We start from the raw sequence: 6,352 nt of genomic DNA, 5'->3' as shown, positions 1-6,352 counted from the left end.
ATATTTGTGTTTCGACTCGCGTAGTATTTCCCTGCTCGCTGTCTTCCACAACGATTGTTTACGCGCACAGTACAGGGCAAAAAGGTAAACAAAAAGTTGCCACCAGCAGCACACGGCTTCGATAGGCCGCGCGCCGGTGGGTGGCTTCTCGTGGACGGAATGAATTCGCACTGAGTTCATCTGAAGCACTCGTTCAGCGAAAGCTTGCTGTTTGCGAGAAAACAATAATGAGAGAGAGAGAGAGAGAGAGAGAGCGAGAGCTTTGGTATCGGATGCGGCAGACTGTCGGCTACAGCCACCGACTCAGCTCAGCTCAGCTGGAAGACTAAACCGGAAAGCGAATCGAGCGGACGCGGACCATCCTCAGTACGGATTTCGACTCGTCCCGGGCAAGTAATGAAAAATCGACACGTGCGGATAGTCGGAGTTTTCCCAGTTCCACAAAACTTTGTATCTGTCTCTGTACACACATCATCTGCTGGGCCATTCTGCGAGTGCAGTGGGGAGTGCTGTTTTGGTTGACCCTTCCCTTTTTGGACGGATGCATTCGCGGCAGAGTACGTGCAGATTCCGTTGGTAGTTTACTTTTTCCGTTCTTTTTTCTCGGTTTTTAATTGGACAAACTACTTCGGGTCAACAAGTTACCGTAAGTGTTATAGGTTTGGGCTTCCCCATCCGGGTTCCGGGGTGAAATCGCGCGCGGTTGGTAATGATGGGGCTACGCGATCTGAATCAGAATTTCGTTCGGAGTGAGGTTGCCTTTTTGAGCTGAAATGAAGATTAGGTGACGAAAGAAAACGGCAGCGGAAATCGATCTCCAGCAGAGTGTATTTTTTTTTGCTTTTCCATGGTCTGGTCGTGGTGAGGAAATCTGAGAGGCATTAGAAAGGAAGCAAACGAAAAAAAAAGGAACGAAGTCAAAATAAAAGAATGTAAGGATGACAGTCGTGCCGTGAATAAGTAATGCTTCTGATAGTCAAAAAGTGGTTCAAAGTGGTGCTTTTTTTCGCACTGTTGGTCCGAGATTCGCTTGGGGTTCGGCCGTTCGTACCGAGCGCGAAGGGATCCGTTATCTGCTGAGGGATTTGAATGCGCCCATTGGATCATGATACTAATCTGATTTGCAAGCAAACTTCCCCGGCCGAAACCGAATGACAAACGGGGTGACCCGAGAGAGGGACCAGCTTCTAGTGCATGAGGATTACCCTGAACAATATTGCCGGCGAAGAGGGGCCCGAAAAATGACTGTTTCGTTCCGTCGATTTAAGTCGTCTCATTCGGCAGGAAATTTGTTTCTGATGATTCGCACACAAAAGAACTGATTTCGGTTCCGTCGTCCGTCTGATGGTTCAGCTTTTTTTTTTGCCTTCCTTCTTATGCTGGTTGGAAGAACGGAAACGGAAAAGCCGGCAGCGGAAAACCAACAAGTGAACAGTAGCTGCCGCATCAGCAACAGTCGCCGCCAGGATCGAGAAAATAAAGTGATTCTCTGTGTTTCGGTGTGTTTGTTCTTAGGGCTGCTGTTTGCTGATTCAAATGTGATATCGTAACCGTGAAGCAGATAAATGGAAAATGTAGAAGCGACTGCGATGGTTTTTGTTCGGTTTTCGTGAACAAGAAGATAGAGGGAAAGAGAAAAAAAATAGGAAGAAAAAAAATGAAAACGTGCACGTGTGGGTTGGCAGGATTCCTGTGATAACAAAAGAACGGCACTGAAAAGCGAAGATCGTTTTTCCGTTTTCGAGCAGACTAGGGCGGCGGAAAGGGACAGTCGGAGAAGGATTAATCTCACGCCGGATTCAACGGTAAGTTAGAGATGAAAAATCCAGAGGGAAAAAATGCCGGCAGCTCCATGAATAGATGATGGATTGTGTTCTAGCTTTTGTCGCTGTGATTCGTAATTGATCGGTGTATGGGAAATATTTTTTTTTTCTGGTTGTTCATTCGAAGCTCCAACCGAGTGCGGTGATCGGATAGTGAGATTATCGTGAACTGCACCATTTTTACTACTTGTCCTAATGGCTGGCTATGAATTATGGTTTTATGTCAAATCTATCGAGTAGAAAATACATTAGTGAGCACTTTGAAATCATGACATTGTTATTTAGTCAAAAAAAGATGAGAAATTGCAATTGTGTTCTATCATTAACCCTTGGTGGAAATGCCAGTCAGCGTAGATTCATTCAACCGAACAATAGTTTGTTGTTGTTAAATCCCAACAAAGCGATAGACAATACATAGTATGCAAGTCAATCTAGGGATTAAGCTGTCTCTTTCTTCTGGCCCGTTGTTCACATTGATTTAATTTTTTTTTGGTGTGATTTGAAACTGTAATTATAATTCCCGAATTGTGTTTGAAATTGTTACATTGGTAATTCCAGAATAAATTCTTCATAAGAGTTATGTGAGGAAATATAATTGTATCATATCTTGCATGCAAGAATGGCCCATCAAATCAGAAAAAAAAATTACAATAGGGTAATTTCTAATCTAGATATTATGGCATATTTTCAATAGTCTCGATATATTTTTCTCAGAGATGTTTGATACCATGTTTCTAGTGAGGAACGACGAACTAGAATTCCTCTTGTTCTCATGCAAAACTTAGCAATCGAGTTCTTTGTCTTTTCAGTATGATACTAAAATCTGCTACATTTTCAAAGAAAAAAACAGTCGTCTTATTTAGTACCGTAAACTGGGGTGACTTTGATCTCTCTGCCTCATTTTGAATTTGTGATAAAAAGCGCTCGAAGAGCTTGATATTTGTCGTGATTGTGTTTACCTAGGTCTACATTTCTACTATCCATGCATTTTCTACTGTTAAAAGAGTGTTTTTCATGCTGAAATATTAATTTAAAAATTAGGTGGATTTTGGGCAATTTTTATTGAATACAAACAATCGGTTCAAGCAGATGCAAAACAACAAGCTGCAAAACGTGAAGTTTGTAAATTTTGTTCCCAGGTTAGTCCTTAAGATAAACAAATATTAGTACTACGATTTCATCATTATTGTTTTCCCAATTTTTTCCTCAAAGGTATTATTAAGTCCTGATAACCTCAACAGTGTATTGCATGATTTCTTCCTAACGACAACCCAAGACGTCACGTAACATGCAACTTTGGACTATTTATTTGTTTCATCGAGCAAATGTAGACTACAGTTATAATAATACAATGTTTTCTTATACTCTATACATTATTTCCAGTAGTTAGTCGTTTTTTGAATTGATTTCTGCTCATAGTGTTGTCGATATTTTGCATAAAAATTTAGTTGTGATAATAATTTAGGATATTGCACGCGTTGAGAAATAATGTCATTGATAAAACAAAGCATTGAAAGTTCGCAACGTTCTTTAAGTGCTTGTATGTCTATAAGCATGCAGCGTGCTTCATATGATGGTTAGGGAAATGCTGTTCAATTTAGTTTTCGAAGCGCGTACAAAAGAAATTGTTTTTGGACAGATTCAATGCGTTCTTCATGTATGACAATATACAATGCTACAATATTCCAGAATTGGTCGGACGTATGTAATATATAATAGTTTAATTGTTTATGGGTCTTGAAAATTATGGCCGAAGCGTTTTGTAAAGCCCAGCTTACTATTTGCTTTGTTGATTATTGTGTTATAATGTTCTATGAATGCAAATCTTTTGATTGATTATTTCTATAAAGAGCTTCATGTCGTCAGCATATACAAGCACATGTATTGATTCAAGAAGAAAGTAAATGTCGTTCACGTATAATATAAAAAGAAGAGAGCCCAGGTAAGAACCTTGAGGAACCCCATAAGTTACTTTTATTGGGTTTGAAAAGGAATTTTCATAAGCCATATTCTACGTGGACTAGTTCTTGATGATTTTAGACCCCCTTTCCTCTCCGTGGACAGTCGTTCATGTGTATTCTAAAATTTTGTATGAATCTTGGACATTTGCCAATATAGATTCATATTTTCATATTTACAAACTCATTCAAGCTGTTTTCGATTGTTCAAATTTATTTATTTTTCACTCCAAGTTCATCAAAACAATGGAGTGATCAAAGTCACCCCGGAAGCATGATTGATGTGAAAGTTTTAGAGCATCTTTAAAACGGCAGAACTAAACTTTCGAAGTAGTGACTGGATCTTGTTTAATGCATGCCAGTACTCATTTTTTAAAGAACAAACAATTTTGTATTCAGTAAATTCTTAAAATATTTAAGATATAATCAAAAAAGTGATCAAAATCACCCCAGTTTACGGTACTTCAGTACAACTAAGAGAGAATAGAATTATTTGGCGCCAACCCGTTTTTTTAATGTTTGTATGGGTCAGTGGTGGGCACCGCTAACCCAAAATTTATCGACGCTAATCGCTAAACGCTAAACGCTTAACCCACATTAGCGGAACTTTCGCTAATCGCTAATCGCTAACTTTTTAATATGTAAATAGTCATATCGCCAAATTTAATGCTCATGTTTTGTAAGATTTGGACCACTTTGATCTGTTTTGGTTAAATAAACGAGAACAATTATTTTTTAAAGCTATTTACAGTAAGACGTTCACGAAACGGAATTCATATTTGATTTTGTAAAAACAAGAATAACAAAAGTTATTTAGCTTGCATTGAAAAAAGATACTCTTAGGGATGTTTTCATAATAAATTCAATTATTATCTGAATCGAAAAAATAGAACCAAAGTTGTCATAATTTCAAGCGCATTGCAATTCATCAAAGTTCTTTGTGTGCCAAAAATTCAATCTAGACCTTGTGCTTGTTTTTCAAAATGCTCCTGTGGCTTGTACGATAACTGGAACTTCATTCTAGGGTAAAAAAACTGACAGGAGTAACTTTCGCAGTGTAGTATGTTCATCTTTCGAAGCAATTTACGTACGCCATCAGCAATTCACAGTTTTTCTAAATATTTCTATTGTCGCTCCTCCACAAAACTTAGCGAATTAGCGATTAGCGTTTCGAAGGCCAAAATTTTAGCGACGCTACCAGTTTCGCTAACCAGCTAAAAAATTAGCGAAATCGCTAAATCGCTAACTGAATTTTAGCGTCACTAATTAGCGAATTAGCGAATTAGCGGAATGGTGCCCACCACTGGTATGGGTATTTGTTCGATTTCGATCACTTCTCTCAGAGACGACTGAATAAATTTTCACAATCTTATTCTCAAAAAGGACTAGTTTCTTTAAATTGTATTATTACTGACCAAAGAAAATTACATATACCTATCAAGCACGTCGAATCGAAAAATGGTCTTTTTTTTTAACAACACACACTCGCGGCCTTTGGCCGACTCTATTGTCCAAGTGTATGCTGTCCTTACTCGCTACCGCTCGTTCGGACTTAACTAAGGGGAAGAAAACCTGTTTGAATAATCCTAGAAAACCAATAGATCAGTTGTTTGTATGCGAGAGGCCGCCGCTTCCGACGGCGGGTCGGCGGCCGGCTCGGACCGCGGAAACCACGGCGGCTTTGTGCCGCCTCGGTTTCTTGCCTTCGATTATGCGTTTTCACCGCATGAATTGTTTTATGTTAATTAAAACCAACAAGCCGTTAAGACTAGTGTAAGTTATACCTAATATCGAAAAATTACTTTCCGCGATGCCGTGAGAGTCTTAAGGACCTGAGCCAAACCAGTTGGCGCGTTTCAGATCTAATAATTAGGCTTTATTTGCACCTCCCATCAAAACTGGTCATTGCTGTGTGACCAGTTATTATGTCTGGTTACCAAATAATATTAAATAATAAATGTAGAGTAGCAGCTTTGATACCGTGACAGGGATTCGCACCAATTTGCCATCACGCACTTGGCTATCGTGAGTCAGGTTCTGCTATCAGTGATTCCGCCTTTCGTGCCCTTCGAAATTCTGCCTTTTGAAATATTCTGCCTTGTGTGTGCGGTCATAGAGTTCTGCCTTTCATGATTCTGCCTTTCGTGCTTCTGCCTTTCGTGATTCTGCCTTCTGTGGCGAACCCATAGTATGCTATCTAATATAATCCAAAAAATTCTGAAAATACCTCACAAATGTACTCAAATTTATTACAATCGGACGTTTCTGTTGAAATATGTTTATGTATGAAAATGTGCAAATAAATCATAAATCATTGTTGGTAATGCCATCAAAGGGGAAAATAATGATAATCTTTTAATGAAACAGGGAACGTTTTCTTAACAGGGACTATCATTTTTTTATTTAAATCAAACATTATTCAATATCTAATCTCTGTCTTCGGGAAAAATAAGAATGTTGGTTCACTCACAAAAAGAACTAAACGCAATAATAGTCTTAATTCATTATAAAATCATCAAATTGACTCAGGTTAAAAACTGATTGTAACTCGCTCCACATGATGAAACAAAA

The 6,352-nt window shown here is 38.7% G+C and overlaps 1 protein-coding gene across 2 annotated transcripts in view; it reads left to right on the top strand.

The window, feature by feature from the left end:
* The first annotated feature begins 360 nt into the window (after window positions 1–360).
* LOC129716556 (alpha-2Db adrenergic receptor) overlaps window positions 361–6,352 on the top strand; it is a 566,678-nt gene continuing 560,686 nt past the window's right edge. For both annotated transcript variants that reach the window (XR_008726654.1, XM_055666388.1), the window contains exon 1: window positions 361–1,805. The gene's annotated coding sequence lies outside the window, so the exon portion shown is untranslated. The remainder of the gene's footprint in view (window positions 1,806–6,352) is intronic.

Source organism: Wyeomyia smithii, chromosome 1 (genome assembly GCF_029784165.1).
Source record: "Wyeomyia smithii strain HCP4-BCI-WySm-NY-G18 chromosome 1, ASM2978416v1, whole genome shotgun sequence".
Classification (NCBI taxonomy): domain Eukaryota; kingdom Metazoa; phylum Arthropoda; class Insecta; order Diptera; family Culicidae; genus Wyeomyia; species Wyeomyia smithii.
This window is presented reverse-complemented; position numbering and strand designations above follow the sequence as displayed.